This window comes from Pan paniscus, chromosome 18 (assembly GCF_029289425.2).
Source record: "Pan paniscus chromosome 18, NHGRI_mPanPan1-v2.0_pri, whole genome shotgun sequence".
NCBI classification, from domain to species: Eukaryota; Metazoa; Chordata; class Mammalia; order Primates; family Hominidae; genus Pan; species Pan paniscus.
In genome coordinates this window covers 4,465,315-4,483,731 of record NC_073267.2, presented here as the reverse complement: position 1 = coordinate 4,483,731, position 18,417 = coordinate 4,465,315, and the positions used below count along the sequence as shown (strand labels likewise).

The window sequence follows — 18,417 nt, the reverse complement described above, 5'->3', positions numbered from 1 at the left end:
TGGAATGCAGTGGCTCAATCACAGCTCACTGCAACCTCAACCTCCCTGGCCTCAAGCCATCCTCCTGTCTCTGCCTCCTAAGTAGCAAGGACTACAAGTGCACGCCACTACGCCCTGCTGGTTTTTGTATTTTTTGTGGAGATGGGGTTTCACCATGTTGCTCAGGCTGGTCTCAAATTCCTGGGCTCAAGTGATCCACCCACCTCAGCCTCCCAAAGTGCTGGGATTACAGATGTGAGCCACCGTGCCTGGCCAACATTTTTAAATAGGGCTGTCAACGTCAACCCTAACGCATGCGAGATGATTTTTTTGTCCATGGCTTTATGGAGAGTTCAACCTCTGAATAAAAAGCAACCGAGGCCGGGCGTGGTGGCTCCCGCCTGCGGTCCCAGCACTTTGGGAGGCCGAGGCGGGAGGATCACCTGAGGTCAGGAGTCAAGACTAGCCTGGCCAACATGGTGAAACCCTGTCTCTACTAAAAATACAAAAATCAAATCAGCCAGGCGTAGTGGTGGGTGCCTGTGGTCCCAGCTACTTGGAGGCTAAGGCACGAGAATCGCTTGAACCCAGGAGGCAGAGGTTGCAGTGAGCCAGGATTGCACCACTGCACTCCAGCCTGGGCGACAGAGCAAGATTCTCTCAAAAAAAAAAAAAAAAAAAAAAGTAACCGACGAGAAAGATTCAGAGAAAACAACTGCACCACTTCTGTGTTGGTTCCTTGATGAAGGAGCTCATGGCAGCTGCTGCCCATAAGATCATCTTTTTTTGTTTCTCTTTTTTTTTTTTTTTTGAGACGGAGTTTCACTCTTGTTGCCCAGGCTGGAAGTGCAATGGCGCGATCTCGGCTCACTGCATCCTCCGCCTCCCAGGTTCAAGTGATTCTTCTGCCTCAGCCTCCCCAGTAGTTGGGATTACAGGTGCACACCACCACACCCGGCTAATTTTTTGTATTTTTAGTAGAGATGGGGTTTCACCATGGCTGGGCTGGTCTTGAACTCCTGACCTCAGGTGATCTGCCCGCCTCAGCCTACCAGAGTGCTGGGATTACAGGCGTGAGCTACCGTGCCCGGCCCATCCATTTTATTTTTAAAATTCCTCCCTCGGCAGTGCTTGGGGTCCTGGCAGGAGGGTCCCAGAGCCAGGCAGAACAAACACTGGCTTGGGTTGGCTGGTGAGAGTCTTTCAGGGTGGTGTATCCTCCCGCAGGGCCCCCGCTGCTCTTTGAGGGAAGAGCCGACAGTTGGGGACCCAGACGTCTCTGCCAATCCCCCCCAGCCCGGGCACAGTGGAGGCAGCCCTAGCCCGGCCTCCAGCTGCCCTCCCGAGAGCTGCTGTTTCTGTGTCCTGTCTCCCTCTGACCTTTATTTTCTCATCAAACAAAATCCGTGCCCTCTAGGATGAGAGGGAGATGAACGGGACCAGAAGAGTTTGTTTGGATTTGTGCGTGTGATCCTGGGATAACGCAAAACAGGATCGGGAAGGATGTGAAAGGGTTCAGGGAGAGAGGAGCGAAATGCCCGCGCCCCGCCCTGACACCCCGCTCTGCTCAGGACGCCCGGGGGCACAGACATGCTTGTGCCAAGACGCACCTGAACCGCCCCCTAGCCCTGCCCTCCCAGGACCCCCATCCCGTATTCTCCACGGCTTTCTAGCCTTCTCTAACTCCTCCAGAACTGGCCTGTGGGAACCCTCGGGTCTCAGCTCAGCCCAGCTCCAGCTTTGGTTCTGCGTCTCTAGGACATTTATTCTTCTCCAAGGACACACCTGCCTTCCTCAAGCCCCAGGATGCCACGGTTCTGCACTCCGCCTGTGGCCTCCACCCCCATTCCGCCATCACCCTCCCCCTCCCTGACTCTAGGACTGTAGATAAACCTTCAGCAACGAGATCACCAGGCACTGCTTTGACTTCAAGAGAATGACTTTTCCGCCGGTAAATTCTGTTTTCACATACGCAAATATGCCTCTACCTGGAAGATAGTCTGCTGTTCATGCTGTGCTTTTCTGCCAACGAGCTCAAAACCCCTGGAGCCTCCTCTGGCCTCAGGATGCCCCATTGAAGTGTTGGCAGAAGCCTTTTCTGTTTATCAGGTTAGAAAGCCCAGGTTCTAACCTGGGCATCATTGGCCACAGTGTTTTTGCTGGTAACAGCCAGAAACAGAGCACGCTATCACATCCAAACGGTTTCTTGCCCTTCCTCCTCCTTTTCAAGGAAAGAACGAAGAACCCAGATGGAGGGGGAGGGTGTGAGTTTAATGTCAGGCTTAGACAGTCGTTCAGAAAGTGACCACGAGGAAAAACGTATTTTCCCCCTTCTCCCTCCGTCCCTCTTTTCATAAGATTCATTGCTTAAATTATGTGTGGAATATTTATTATCTAGTGTATGCTTAGAATGGAGAAATGTTTAATTGCTCAAATAAGCCTGATCTCTGAAAATCCTCAACTTGGTGTCTACAGAGTAACCAAATTATCCAAATGGTCACAGGAGAGAGGCAAGGTTTGCTGCACATTTGTGCCTCCATAGAAAAGGCAGATTGCTGGCCGGGCACGGTGGCTCACGCCTGTAGTCTCAGCACTTTGGGAGGCCAAGGCAGGCGGATCACTTGAGGTCAGCAGTTCGAGTCCAGCCTGGCCAACATGGTGAAATCCAGCTTCTACTAGAAAAAAAAAAAAAAATTAGCCAGGTGTGGTGGCATGCACCTGTAATCCCAGCTACTTGGGAGGCTGAGGCAGGAGAATCGCTTGAACCTGGGAGACAGAGGTTTCAGTGAGCCAAGATCATGCCACTGCACTCCAGCCTGGGAGACAGAGGGAGACTCCATCCCAAAAAAAAAAAAAAAAAAAAAAAAAAAAAAAAAAAAAAAAAAAAGCTCATTGCGCTGGTGTCTTGTCCTTCCTGCTATTTAACAGAAACAGAAGATGTTCCTTTAATGCAAAATCAGTTTTCCCTAACTTGTTGATTACACAATAAATTCTATCACAATTCTTTATTGTGTTAGGTAGTTTTTTAAAAGCCCTTATTGTGTATTTCTAGTATTTCAGGCACTTAGAAGGAAAGAAAAGAAATATTACTTGCCCATTTAACTTGAATTATCATAGAATATAATTTGAGATTTTCGTGACAATTGGAGCTCTCAGGTGAAAAAAAATATGACTTTGCCTGGGTGCAGCTGCTCATTCCTGTAATCCCAGCACTTTGTGGGGTTGAGATGGGAAGATCACTTGAGCCCTGGGCAACATAGTGAGACCTCGTTTCTACAAATTTTTCTACAAAAAATTTTGTAGAAATTTTTTCTACGGAAAATTTTTCAAAATTAGCCAGGCACGGTGGTGTACACATATGATCCCAGCTACTTGGGAGGCTGTATTGGGAGGATCGCTTGAGTGCAGGAGGTGAAGCTGCAGTGAGCTATGATCTCACTACTGCACTCCAGCCTAGGCAACAGAGCAAGACCCCAAAACATTTTTTTTAAGCTTTAAAAAAACCTAAATTGTGGCCAGGTGTGGTGGCTCACCCCTGTAATCCCAGCACTTTGGGAGGCTGAGGCAGGTGGATCACAAGGTCAGGAGTTTGAGACCAGCCTGGCCAATATGGTGAAACCCCATCTCTACTAAAAATACAAAAAAATTAGCTGGGCGTGGTGGCATGCGCCTATAATCCCAGTTACTCTGGTGGCTGAGACAGGAAAAGTGCTTGAAACCTCTGGGAGGCAGAGGTTGCAGTGAGCCCTGAGATCACGCCACTGCACTCCAGCCTGGGCAACAGAGCAAGACTCCGTCTAAAACAAACAAACAAACAAACAAACAAACAAACCTAAATGAAGGACATCCATAGACTTCTAAAGTCCTTGTCCAATCTGATGCCTGGAGACTGGGTTTTGTTTTGGCTTCTTTTTGAATATTGAAGAATGTCATTTATGTGAACTTTCAGGACATTAATTCAATTAAGAGCTAAGAAGATAAGGTGCAACTGTTTTATGTATTTATTTTATAGAGATGAGGTCTCACTGTGTTGCTCAGGCTAGTCCCAAACTCCTGGCCTCAGGTGGTCCTCTCTCCTCCACCTCCCAAAGTGCTGGGATGACAGGCGTGAGCCACCTCGCCTGGTCCAACTACTTTTTTTTTTTTTTAATGAGAGACATTTGAGGCAATTTTTGACGTAATTTTGGATAAAAGCATGCCTTTTTCCTAAAATATTTCAAATGAGACAAAATGAATTTATTGTATGAATCAGACCGTGACCCAAATTCTTCTGGGTCACTATTTACTTTTCTTACACAGCCAGTACCAGGGTCCACTTTCTCTCCTTTTCAGCCCCTCATTTCCAAGTTCCCCCGTCTCTTCATTCACCTGTCTGTTATACTGGCAGAATGATGACAGGCTCAGACCTGCGTGCTTTGAGAGAAAATCTAGCATGTTCTAGTATGCTAAGTTTGTGGCATGACATGTAGGCGTGTCCCCCTCAGCCTCTACCTCGGGATAGTTAACAAAACTCCAAAAGAGTTGGCTGTGTTCCCAACCAATGGCTCTGTCACTGCCTCACACACAGGGCCTCCCCATCCGTGTCCACAGTAATCATCGCTGTGGATGGCTCTGCCAAGGGCTCCCCTGTGTGGACGCCAGTGTTGCGGGTGCTCTGAGATGGCCTCTTCCTTCCCTTACTCCTGCAAAGCAGCAACCTCCCAGCATCAACGTGCGATGCTGGCCCTCAGCCGGCCCCCTTGGCTTCTTGGTGAACCTCGTGTTCTGTTTCTGACGCTTTTCCTGGTCTGGACCCTACTCACTGGCCCAGAGGGAGACACTCCTAGCCATTCCCTGTAAGCTGCCACGAAGTCCCAGAGGTCCTTTCTGGTTTCAGCACCAGTGAGCTGCGAGCTGGGAGTTCTGGGCCTGATCCCGGCTCAGAAAGAGGAACTTCATCCATTCGCTCCTGGGCTGGCCCAGCAGCAGCACGCCAGGCTCTCAGGCCAGTGTGGGGCCCAGAGAGCCCCACCCAATCCCACCAATTGGAATTAGGGGAGGGCAGGGACAGAGCAGAGGACAGGCTGGGAATGCCCAGAAGAGTGGATGTCGAAGCATCGTCGTTCACCAGCACCCAGTGTCTGCAAAGCTCAGCTCCCAGCCTGCCCCGGCCAGCTCAGCGACGCCCGTCCTGCAGCTCTGCATGTCAGAAGCCACTGGACGGGGTGCGTCAGTGGGGCCTCTGAGTACATCCTCCTCACCCTGCAGCATTAAACCAAAGTGCTAATGATAACACCCAGATGAGTGCCAAGTGGAAAAATCAGAGCCTTACCATCCTCTGTGAAATCCTGAGTCAGTTTCACGCTTTGTAGGCATTTTAGGATTTAGCCATCCCTGAGATGATCCAGTGATTCCAATCAAATTCCACCTTCTCAATCCATGCAGCAATCCTCACACCAAAAACCATTCTGGGAGGCGTAAGAGCTGTGACGCGGCTCTGACAGCGACCTCCCCGTGCTGATGGTCACTTTGTCCCCACAGGTTGCCAGAACGTGATGTTTTTGCTGTTCGTGGTGTTGGATGGCTGCAAAGGGGTGACGGCGGTTCAAGCAGGCTTCTGACTTGTCCGTCATATCCCAAAACTGGCGTTTTTTCCACACACACTGGCTGAAGCTTCCTACCTGTGGGCTTGGGAGCTTGCTAGTCACAGAATAAGGAAATCCACAGGTGTTAAAGAATCCGTCCATTCCAAAAGCGTGGATGGTTTTTTTTTAATCATCATGTTTTCTAGAAATTGCTCGGTTTTTATTTCTTTCCTCCCCTCTAACCCTCTTCTTATCCGCATTTTCCCATCTTCTCTTTTCCAGAAGACGAGAACCCTGTGGAGAGGGAGACTCCAAGTTTCCCTTCAGTTCACAGGAAGAGAGTTGCCGTGCAGGAGCCTAATTGTAAATTTAAAAAAATTAAAAACTGCTTATGCTCTGTCAATTACCAAAACCAGGAAGGACTGTATCTGTGAAATACGTATATATTTTTTGAGATGGGGCCTCGCTCTGTCGCCCAGGCTGGAGTGTAGTGGCGCGATCTCGGCTCACTGCAACCTCTGCCTCCCAGGTTCAAGTGATTCTCCTGCCTCAGCCTCCCAAGTAGCTGGGACTATAGGCACAGGCCACCACGCCCAGCTAATTTTTGTATTTTTAGTAGAGATGGGATTTCGCCATGTTGGCCAGGCTGGTCTCGAACTCCTGACCTCAAGTGATCCGCCCACCTCAGCCTCCCAAAATGCTGGGATTACAGGCATGAACTGCTGTACCCGGCCTGGTTGTTGTATTTTAATGTACTGAGCCAAGCACCAGGCTCCAGGGACACTGCTACTAGGTGGCCTATCCTTGGCTCTGATGCAGGCGCTTCCAGGAAGAATGGGCTGCAGCTCTGTGCAGCCTGCCTGTGCTGGGCCAATGTCAGCTCCCCTTGCTTGAACAGGATTGGCCAGAACACGCCCTGTGCCTGCGAGCAGCCTTGAATGCCACTGGGGATTTGAGGTTTAGGCGTCCCGTTCCTTGAGCAGGAACCTCTGCAGAAAGGCAATTAGAAGAACAAAGTGCCCTCTCCCTGACGGTCTGTCTCCCTCACACCAAAAAGGAAGGTGAAGCTTCCTTTTTAAGGAGACCCCTTTTTAAGAACCACGGGGTAGCTTCGGTGGTTCACGTCTATAATCCCAGTGCTTTAGGAGACCACAGTGGGAGGATCACTTGAGCCCAGGAGTTTGGAACCAGCCTTGGCAACAGGGGTTGGAGGCTGCAGTGAGCTATGATCATGCCACTGCACTCCACCCTGGGCAACATAGTGAGACCCCATCTCTACAAATGATATAAAAGGCACCTGGGGGTGGTGGTGCGTGCCTGTGGTCCCAGCTATTCAGAAGCCTGAGGCAGGAGGATCGCTTGAATCCAGGAGTTCAAGGCTGCAGTGAACTGTGATTGTGCCATTGCACTCCAGCCTGGGCACCAGAGCGAGACCCTTTCTCTTAAAAAAAAAAAGAAGAAGAAGAAACATGTATGAGATACAGCGCTGCAAATCTGGTTCCAACTTTCTCTGTGATTTTGCTGGAATTTGTTCAACACTGAGCTCACAGACAGCAGTGAACCAAAACTTGTTTTCTTTGGACTGCTTTGAGCAAAAATAGAAGAAAGGGGCTCATTTTTTTCCAGTGATTTTTTATTTTTCATCAATAGTGCAGATCCAAAGTAAGTATTTATTCACTGGCCTGATTTCCCAATCTTTTAACTTAGAAGTATGATTGCCAGTTTCCTAGGTTTTTAAGAATACGCTGAAAACAAGCCGCCAAGCTTAGGAGCCGAGAATCATAGAAAGTTCTGTCCATGTGCTTGGATCAGATTTCCAGCACAAACTGTGATGTGTACATCTCTTAACTCGGAGTCTGACTTTTGTTAGCTGTTGTTGGATGAACAGGTGTGTGCAGCGGATTAGTAACAGGATACAAAGAGAGGTTGTACTTCCGCTGGGAGGAGAATGGGCATTTGGGTTTTTGTTGTTGTTGTTGTTGTTTAATTTCAGCCCAACTGTTTAGAATGAAAATTCTTGCTGTCTTTACCACTTTGTGCTGCACAGGGAGGTGGGAAGAAGGATGTTAGACGTGCGTATTAACAAATGCTCTTATGGCTACATTTTTTGGTCTATGCAAAAAAAAAAAAAAAGTTCGTCTTTTTTTTAATCCAGTTATCAAACTTGTGTAAAAATAAGAAAGTATACCCTTAAATAGAATTGTGCCCTGGAAGGAACCCAGATGGCTCTCTTGAGATTAAAATAGTCATCCCAGCCGGGCATGGTGGCTCATGCCTGTAATCCCAGCACTTTGGGAAGCCAAGGCAGGAGGACTGCTTGAGGCCAGGAGTTTGAGACCAGCCTGGCCAACATGGTGAAACCCCCTCTTTACTAAAAATAACAAAAATTAGCTGGGAGTGGTGGTGGGTGCCTGTAATCCCAGCGACTCGGGAGGCTGAGGCAGGACAATCACCTGAACCCAAGAGGCGGAGGTTGCAGTGAGCCGAGATCACACCATTGCACTCCAGCCTGGGCAACAAGAGCGAAACTCCGTCTCAAAAAAAAAAAAAAAAAAAAAAAAACTTAAGGACATCATTCTCAGTTTTTTTTAAAGGGTACTAGTTTTAGTTTTGATTTACCAATTTATGTTTCCGAGACGTTTTTTCAATTAAGTGAGTCATTTTTGAAGTATTGTGAGGCACTCATTCTAATTTAATGGCTCTCAGTTTACAGGAACATAACATTTGATGCCAATGAAATTCATTAGAATTCTGCGCTATCCTGTGAACGGCGTGCCCATCTGTCTTGTATGTGTTTCCAGGGGTGGCTTACGATGGTCTTCGCCATGTACTGGATGGACGTGTACTTATTATCAATACTCACACCCTGAGACCCAAGAGGATCCCTCGTAAAACAAGGCCATATCTGATTTGGATTAAAATCCCCACGGAGAACCTGATGTCACCCAGGAAAGTGCACGTCTACTTGCGTGCTTTTGAGAAACAGTTGAGAAAACAGTCCTTCCAGCTCAGTAAATACCATTTTGTTTCTGTCTGCTCACCACCCTTGCATTTGCAATAAACCTGACAAAAACTTCCAGAGCGAAAATAAGAATGTTCATATTTGAAGGAGATGTTGGCAGACGGCCACAGACTTCAAGTACGCAAGCTCATTCCGCTCTTGCTTTTCTGCCAATAACTCCTTGGCCTCCGCGCACTCTGCACAGGCAGGGCCTGAGGACGGATCATGATCGTGTCCGATGATCACGGACCCGCCGGAGACTCTCAATGGAGAGGCGATGAGTCACAGCCAAGCGAACTTTCTCTGCTCCTGAACAAATTGCTTCTCCTCGTCGTCCCACTCCAAACCTAGAGGTGGGACAACCCCAGCATCCTGGGCGTGAACGCACCCAGCTTGATTGTCACATGGGGAATAGAGACCTCGCGCCTGCCTGGCATAGGCCAACCCAGTAATGTTCATTTAAAGCTGGCTTTACTAGTCCTTCTTCCACAATGAGAGGTGACCCTTCACTTCACCGAGAAAGGAAGGAAGAAAGGTAGGTGCAGGGAGGAAGGGGTGGGGGGAAGGGAGATGGACTGAGTGGGGGTGAGAAAGGACGAGAAAGAGCCTTTACTGCTTTTAAAGTGGATTTGACGGCCAGTAGGATTACAGGCCGGGCGCGGTGGCGCACATCTGTAATCCCAGCACTTTGGGGGGCCAAGGGGGGTGGACTTGAGGTCAGGAGTTCAAGACCAGCCTGGCCAACATGGTGAAATCCCGCCTCTACTGAAAAATACAAAAACAGGCAGGGTGTGGTGGCACACACCTGTAATCCCAGCTAGTCGGGAGGCTGAGGCACAGGAATCGCTTGAACACAGGAGGCAGAGGTAGCAGTGAGCTGAAATCACGCCGCTGCACTCCAGCCTGGGCGACAGAGCGAGACTCTGTCTCAAAAAAAAAAAAAAAAAAAAAAAGAATTAAGTTCATCTCACCTTGTCCAAAAGCCATGGACACAGTTGAGGTCACCTCAGGAGACCAAGGGATCAGCTCAGCAAGGGCAGGTCCCTCCCCACAACAACGGGTCCTGGAATGTTCCAGAAACATTTTGAAAATTGTGTTCTATGATATTTGTCAACGAACTCAGCCTCTACTATCCCCACTCTTCTCCTGGTTGGCTGGACACAGCCGGACCCTTGGAAAGTGGGTGGGGGTAGGGAGAGTGGTCCCAGGAGTGGGGCCAAGGGCGGGAGGAAGGGGCTGATGACAGAGGCTATAAATAGCCAGGCAGCTGCTTGGCAGCTGGTGCAGGGAATTGTCTGGACGAGGGGATGGCGTCCAGGAAGGGAACAATGAAACAGCACCGGTCAGAGAGCAAACAGAGAAGGGGGCGGTGGGGTGAGGGCGCAGAGTCGCTCTGGTCCTTCCTCCCCGACAGGTGTGACCCTGCGCTTTTGGGGGCGCAGAGGGGAACCCTGGACAGCTCTGGAGGCAGCAGAGGGAGCCTCGTGCTTCACCTCCTTGGCCCAGAACCCACATCTGGCTCAGGACTGGACAAAAGAAAGACAGCCTGTCACCTAAGCTTTTGCACCGGAGGAGTCTGCCTGCTGGGGCGGTCGTGTTGTTTGCGCGTCAGTGTGGGCAATATTTTTAAACCCTTTAAGTTTTTGTTGGGGTGCAACTTCCATCAGTAAAGTGCACGTAGCTCGGTGAGTTTTCACACATTGATGCACCCATACAGCTATCACTCCGAACAAGATATACGACGTTTCTAGACGCTCAGCAGACTCCCTCTGCCGCCCAAGGGTCACCTCTGTTTCCACCACTGTCATCCTAGATTGCGTCTTCCTTTTGACTTCGGGGTTGAGTCATATCACAGAAATCATGCAGTAAGGACCGTTCTGTGTCTGGCTTCTTTCACTCATCAATCCGCCTAGGAGATTCCTCCCTGCCGTGTGCAGCAGAATTTTGTTTCTTTTCATTGCAGCGTAATATTTCATCGCGTGAAGAGGCCATGATTTCTCCGTTCCGCTGAGGATCGCTTGAGCTGTTTCCAGTTTGGGGCGCGATGAACAATGCCGCAGTGAGGATTCTTGTCAGTGCTGGCGTATCTCATGGTAGGTTTGGAAATAAATTCTGATGGGAATTAAAACTGGTGTAACCTCTATAAAGGGCCATTTAGCAAGAGCTGTCAAAATGTAAAAAACATGCGCCCTTCTGGGAATTACTTCTACAGATCTGCCCGAACATTCACAATGTCTCATGCACCAGGTTCTTCTTTGCAGCATTTATTTGCAAAAGCTGAGGTGTAGCAACAACCTAAATATCCATCAATAAATATTTATCCATCCATAGACTAGAATACCAGGCAGCCACCAGAAGGAATGAGAAAGCTCGGTACCGGCAGGACCTCCAAGTTAAGTAAAAAAGCAAGATGCTGAACAGTACATATAGTTCTCCACCATGTAGATTAAAAAGGGACGGAATACATTTGCTTGTATTTGCATAAAATATCTATGAGTATAGTCAAGAAATAGATAATATGATCTATGTATGCGGGATGCGGGGAAGGAAGATGTTTCCGTGTATATTCCTTGGTAATCGTTGAATTTTAAGCCATATGAATGCATTGTCTACTCAAAAACTCAATTTATTGTGAAAAGACTAAAAACCACTGAACTGTACACATTAAAATTCTATGGTATGTGATTTAGATCTCAATGAAAAATATATATTGAGGATGGGTGAGGTGGCTCATGCCTGTAATCCCAGCATTTTGGGAGTCTGAGGCAGGTGGATCACTTGAAGTCAGGAGTTTGAGACCAGCCTGGCCAACATGATGAAACCCCGTCTCTACTAAAAATACAAAAATTAGCTGGGCGTGGTAGTGGGCACGCTTGTAGTCCCAGCTACTCAGGAGGCTGAGGCAGGAGAATCGCTTGAGCCTGGGAGGAGCCAGAGGTTGCAGTGAGCCCAGATCACACCACTGCACTCCAGCCTGGGCAACAGAGCGAGACTGTCTCAATAAACAACAACAAAAAAAATTACATTTAAAAAAACTTAGGCTATGGGGCCCAGCGTGGAGGCTCACACATGTAATTCCAACATTTTGGGAAGCTAATGCAGGAGAATCGCTTAAGCCCAGGAGTTCAGGACCAGCTTGAGCAACAGTGAGATTCCATCTGTATATTTAAAAAAAAAAAAAAAAATTAGCCAGGCATGGTGTTGCACACCTGTAGTCCCAGCTGCTCAGGAGGCTGAGGTGAGAGGATCACTTGAGCCTGGGAGTTTGAGGCTGAAGTGAGCCATGCGGGCGCCACTACACTCCAGCCTGGGTGACAGAGTGAGAGCCTGTCTTTAAAAAATATATAATAATAATAATTATTATTAATAATTAAACAAATAATAAGGCTTAGACTAAGAGGGAAGGCAGAGCACACTCAGGTGCATTCGGCCTTCTGGATGCTACCAGGGAATGCCAGACCTCCGGGAGAAACAAGAACCCACGTGTTCTCAAGGTGCCCAGCCCAGCCCAACCTGTGGCCCTCCAGAAACTGTCGTGGTCATCCTCCATTCACCTGTCTATTCATTCATCAACTCACCCTTCAGATAGCTGCAGAGGACCTATGATCACCAGGAATCTCCCCATGAGCAAACTTTGGGGAACTGGGAAGACAGTGGCCACAGTTAGAGGTGGGAGCCGCACAGGCAGATGGAACCGCAGTGGCCGCAAGCCCTGGAGGATCTTCGGCCATCCGTGCTGGCTTGGAAGCCCTCCCGGGTTTCTTCACACGGACTTAGGGCTTTGGGGACCCTGGCTGGGGTGACCTCGACCTGTGCTGAGCCTCCAAAGATTCCTGTAGGCGCTGCACCGCGAGCGGAGACTGCAGCTCGGCCTCCCTGCGTCTGCACTGCCTCCCCTGCTGCAGGGCTGTCCCCAAGGGCCCGGGCCATGCTCCTCCTACCGCAGCTCCTGGTCCTGGCACCTCCTCCATCCAGAGACACAAGTGGCCCCTACGACTCCAGCACCAGACCTGATCTCAAGCACCAGGCAATTCTCATTAAATCAAAATGTGCTAGAACCGGAAGGAATAAATCTCACTATGATGGATTCCTGGGGTTCCAACAACCCCTCAGCAACCAGTATATTAATTCTAATAAAATGTTTTAAAATTCAGTAAAATGCAAGGAATCCCATTTTCCAGGAAGGCAAACAAAGGCTCAGGCATATGTAAGGCACAGAGGGAGTGACGGCCAACCTGGGAATTAGACTAAGGTTTCTTTCCTCTCTGTGCCTTGATAGAGAATCCACCTCAGTTCCAGAACTTGCATCAGAAACAGGGTCCTCTTCCCACACCCCACTTCGCAGGGAGGGCTCAAGCCACATCTGCCTCTGGAAGCAGATATCCGTGACTATTATGACTCCTTGGAAGGCAGCCAGGCATGAGCCTGTGGCTTACATTCCTTAATGCTCAAGCACATTCCTTCGTGTTCAAGTATACGTGTGGTTGGCTCGAGCACAGAAGCACAGAGCTGAGCAAAATATTCAGCGCCTTTTTCAGAGAACCCTGGCTGGTGCTGGTGGATGTTCCTGCCCCTTCCTCCACCATGAACATTTTTAAAAATTAAGGTGAGTCTGGGCACAGTAGCTCATGCCTGTAATCCCAGCACTTTAGGAGGCTGAGATCGGAAGATCCCTTGAGCCCAGAAGTTTGAGACCAGCCTGGGCAACACAGTGAGACCCCATCTCTACAAAAACTAAAAAATTAGCCAGGCAGGGCATCGTGTGCCTGTAGCCCCAGCTACTCAGCAGTCTGAGGTAGGAGGATCACTTGAGCCCAGGAAGTTGAGGCTTCAGTGAGCCATGTTTGTGACGCTGCACTCCAAAAAGAAAAAAGAAAAAAAGAGGCCAGGCACAGTGGCCCACACCTGTAATCCCAGCACTTTGGGGAGGCTGAATTGGGTGGATCACCTGAGGTCAGGAGTTCGAGACCAGCCTGGACAACATGGTGAAACCCCATCTCTACTAAAAATACAAAAATTAGTTGGGCATGGTGGCAGGTGCCTGTAGTCTCAGCTACTCGGGAGGCTGAAGCAGGAGAATCGCTTGAACCCAGGAGGGGGACGTTGCAGTGAGCCGACATGGTGCCACTGTACTCCAGCCTGGGCGACAGAGTGAGACTCCGTCTCAAAAAAAAAAAAAAAAGAAATATGAAATGTCCAGAAAAGGCAAATCTATAGAGACAGAAAGATCAACGGTTGCTGGGGCAAGGGAGGAGAACTGTCACAAGTTGAGAGTAAAATTTTTAGGATGGTGGAGATGTTCTAAAAATTGGATCATGTTGGTTACATGACTCTACAAATTTACTAAAAGGCATTGGTTATACATTGAGAGTGGGTGAATTTTACTATATGTAACTATATCTAAAAAACACTGTAAAAATAAAAGAAAGTAACCTGCAAGGTAGTAAGGCCGAGATGAAACAGTTGGCAATAGGATAATTATTTTGTAAGTTGGGTGATGGGTAACAGGATTCATTATACTATTATTTTTGTTTATATTTGAAATTTTTCATTATACTACGTTTAAAAAATTAATACTTGCTCCTCTGTGCTTCCAAACACCAAAATACATGTGATCCCATGAAATCCCAAGCACGCTGTATTGGTGTCATTTATAAGCCTGCCTTTCTACTGAGTTAGTGAGTTTCCTACAGGCCGGGATGGTTTCCCATTATTTGCTGCTTTTTTGTATTTCTTCCAGGATCTGACTTTGAAGCCTGGCAAATAGATGTTAATTGAATAAGTTATTTAAGTAAAATGGGGAGAGAAAAAAAAGAAATATCTAGTAACATAGAAAAGATCATTTTCCAAAAGCTAACTCAAGTTTCTTGAAAGGAAACCTTTCCAATTCTCAGAGCTTCGAGAGACCATCTTACTTCCATGTATGTTTGGCTGTTGCTTTTTTGTTTGTTTTTGGAATGTCCTGCTTTAGGGAGAGCTGCCATCAGTAGAAGCATGAGGAATGGATCCCTTGTTCTATTTTTTAAAAAATAATTAAAGAACTCTAAATGAAGATAATGTTGAAGAAAATTGGATTCTTCTTCTTCTTCTTCTTCTTCTTTTTTCAGATGGAGTTTTGCTCTTGTCTCCCAGGCTGTGGGTGCGATGGTATGATCTCAGCTCACTGCAACCTCCGCCTCCCAGGTTCAAGTGGTTCTCCTACCTCAGCCTCCCGAGTAGCTGGGAGTATAGGTGTGCACCACCATGCCCAACTAATTTTTTATTTTTTAGTAGAGACGGGATTTCACCATGTTGGCCAGGCTGGTCTCAAACTCCTGACCTCAGGTGATCTGTCCGCTTCAGCCTCCCAAAGTGTTGGGATTACAGGCATGAGCCACCGCGCCCAGCCTGGATTCTTCTTGATTAATTTTTTTTTCTCCTGAGACGGAATTTCGCTCTGTTGCCCAGGCTGGAGTGCCGTGGTACAATCTCAGCTCACTGCAACCTCCACCTCCCAGGTTCAAGTGATTCTCCTGCCTCAGCCTCCCGAGTAGCTGGGACTTGAGGCCTATGCCCCCACGCCTGTCTAATTTTGTATTTTTAGTAAAGACAGGGTTTCACCATGTTGCCCAGGCTGGTCTCAAACTCCCAACCTCAAGTGATCCACCTGCCTCAGCCTCCCAAAGTGCTGGGATTACAGGTGTGAGCCACCGCGCCTGGCCAACATTTTGTAATGTCTCAAAGTCCTCATTGGGAGTCTCCTTTCCCATCACATCGAGATAGGAAGCGGGACTTGATTCCTGACGCAGACCAAATTGACGACCAGCTAAAACAGGGACTGGGTGGAAGCAGATTTTCACAAAACACGCCCACCAGTGCACCGGGTCGGTTTACCGCTGCCATGGCAACATCTGGGAGTTACCATCCCTTTCCATGGCAATGACCCAGCACCCAGAAGTTACCTCCCTTTTCCTAGAGTCTGGATAATCTGCCCCTTAATTTGCATGTAATTAAAAGTGGGTATAAATATGATGGCAGCACTGCCTCTGAGCCGCTACTCTGGGCACACTGCCTATGGAGTAGCCCTGTGTGGCAGGGAGCAGTCCCTCTGCTGCTGCTGGACACTGCCGCTCCAATATAAGTTGCTGTCTAACACCACCAGCTCACCCTTGAATTCTTTCCTGGGTGAAGCCAAGAACCTTCCCAGGCTAAGCCCCAATTTGGGGGCTCACCTGCCCTGCATCAACATTAACATAGAAAATACACTTATTTGAGTCTGTTCTGATAAATTTCCTGTTTTTTAAAATATGTGATTTTTGTTGCCAATTGACAGGGTGAAACAGGAAAACTTTGAAGAATCTTCAAGATTTGCCTAACGGAGATGTGCATGACCTGACAAGATAGATGTGCCATTTGGACCCTTTCAAGAGCAGACAGAAGGGAAGGGAGGTAATACAGATCAATTACAGATGTGGGTTGCTTTATTTTTTTTTTTTATTTTGAGGTGGAGTCTTGCTCTGTTACCCAAGCTGGAGTGCAGTGGTACAATCTCAGCTCACTGCAACCTCCGCCTCCTGGGTTCAAGTGATTCTCCTGCCTCAGCCTCCCAAGTAGCTGGGATTACAGGCGTGTGCCACCACGCCTGGCTAATTTTGTATTTTTAGCAGGGACGGGGTTTCACTATGTTGGCCAGGCTGGTCTTGAACTCCTGACCTCAGGTGATCCGCCCAACTCGGACTCCCGAAGTGCTGGGATTACAGGCGTGAACCACTGTGCCCAGCCTGTGTGTTGCTTATGGACACCTGAGAAAGTCGACATAAGGCAATTCCGTCATTGTGTGAACATCACAGGCTGCACTTACACAGACCTAGATGGCACAGCCTACCACACACCTAGGCCACATGGTGTAACCTATTGCTCCTACGCTACCAACCTGTACAGCTTGTTACCCCACTGAATACTGTAGGCAACTGCAACAAAATGGTAAGTGATTGTGTATCTAAACACTTCTTTATCATTATTATTATACCTTAAGTTCTAGGGTACATGTGCACGATGTGCAGGTTTGTTACGTAAGTATACATGTGCCATGTTGGTTTGCTGTACCCATTAACTCGTCATTTACATTAGGTATTTCTCCTAATGCTATCCCTCCCGCCTCCCCCCGCCCCATGACAGACCCCGGTGTGTGATGTTATCTGCCCTGTGTCCAAGTGTTCTCATTGTTCAGTTCCCACCTATGAGTGAGAACATGCAGTGTTTGGTTTTCTGTCCTTGTGATAGTTTGCTCAGAATGATGGTTTCCAGCTTCATCCATGTCCCTGCAAAGGACATGACTTCCTCCTTTTTTATGGCTGTATAGTATTCCATGGTGTGTATGTGCCACATTTTCTTAATCCAGTCTATCATTAATGGACATTTGGGTTGGTTCCGAGTTTTTGCTATTGTGAATAGTGCCGCAATAAACATACGTGTGCATGTGTCTTTATAGTAGCATGATTTATAATCCTTTGGGTATATACCCAGTAATGGGATGGCTGGGTCAAGTGGTATTTCTAGTTCTAGATCCTTGAGGAATCGCCACACTGTCTTCCACAATGGTTGAACTAGTTTACACTCCCACCAACAGTGTAAAAGCATTCCTATTTCTCCACATCCTCTCCAGCATCTGTTGTTTCCTGACTTTTTAATGATTGCCATTCTAAATGGTGTGAGATGGTATCTCATTGTGGTTTTGATTTGCATTTCTCTGATGACCAAACACTTCTAAACATAAAAAATGCACAGCACAAATACAGTATGAAAGATTAAAAATGGGCCGCACAGTGGCTCACGCCTGTAATACCAGAACCTTGGGAGGCCAAGGCAGGTGGATCACCTGAGGTCAGGAGTTCGAGACCAGCCTGGCCAACATAGTGAAACTCTGTCTCTACTAAAAATACAAAAATTAGCTGGGCATGGTGGTGGGCACCTGTAATCCCAGCTACTCAGGAGGCTGAGGCAGGAGAATCGCTTGAACCTGGGAGGCGGAGTTTGCAGTGAGCCGAGATTACGCCACTGCACCCCAGCCTGGGCAACAGAGTGAGACTCCATCTCAAAAAAATAAAGATTAAAAATGTCACACCCGTATAGGGCACTTACCATAAATGGAGCTTGCAGGACTGGAAGTTGCTCTTGGTTAGTGAGTGGGTGGTGAGTGAATGTGAAGGCCTCAGACATGACTGTCCACCACTGTAGACGCTATAGACACAGTACACTTAGACCACACTAAGTTTATTTCAAATTTGATCTTTTGGCTGGGCACAGTGGCTTACGCCTGTAATCCCAGCACTTTGGGAGGCCAAGGCAGGTGGATCACGAGGTCAGGAGATCGAGACCATCCTGGCTAACACGGTGAAACCCCGTCTCTACTAAAAATACAAAAAATTAGCCAGTTGTGGTGGCGGGCGCCTGTAGTCCCAGCTACTCGGGAGGCTGAGGCAGGAGAATGGTGTGAACCTGGGAGGCAGAGCTTGCAGTAGCCGAGATCTCGCTACTGCACTCCAACCTGGGCGACAGAGCAAGACTCCATCTCAAAAAAATAAAATAAAATAAAATAAAATAAAATAAAATAAAATAAAATAAAATTTGGTTCTTTCTCTTCAGTAATAAATTAACCTTAGCTTACTAGAACTTTTTTACTTTATAAACTTTTAAATTTTTTTAACTTTTTTACTTTTTTGTAATAACACAGCTTAAAACACAAACACATCAAACACATTGTACAAAGATATTTATTTTCGTTATGTCTTTATTCTATTAGCTTTTTTTTTTTTTTTTTTTTGAGATAGGGTCTCACTCTGTCACCCAGGCTGGAGTGCAGTGGCACAGTCTTGGCTCACTGCAGCCTTGACC

At 47.7% G+C, this 18,417-nt stretch overlaps 1 long non-coding RNA gene across 3 annotated transcripts; it reads left to right on the top strand.

Moving 5' to 3' along the window:
* Positions 1-245: 245 nt before the first annotated feature.
* Positions 246-17,014, top strand: LOC130540910 (uncharacterized). Of its 3 annotated transcripts, XR_010110469.1 has the most exons (4): positions 246-9,079; positions 10,508-10,637; positions 14,652-14,691; positions 15,857-17,014. It is a non-coding gene; the product is annotated as an uncharacterized LOC130540910 (long non-coding RNA). The 3 variants fall into 3 exon arrangements; XR_010110470.1 differs by lacking the exon at positions 14,652-14,691; XR_010110471.1 differs by having other exon boundaries at positions 14,652-17,014.
* Positions 17,015-18,417: the final 1,403 nt, after the last annotated feature.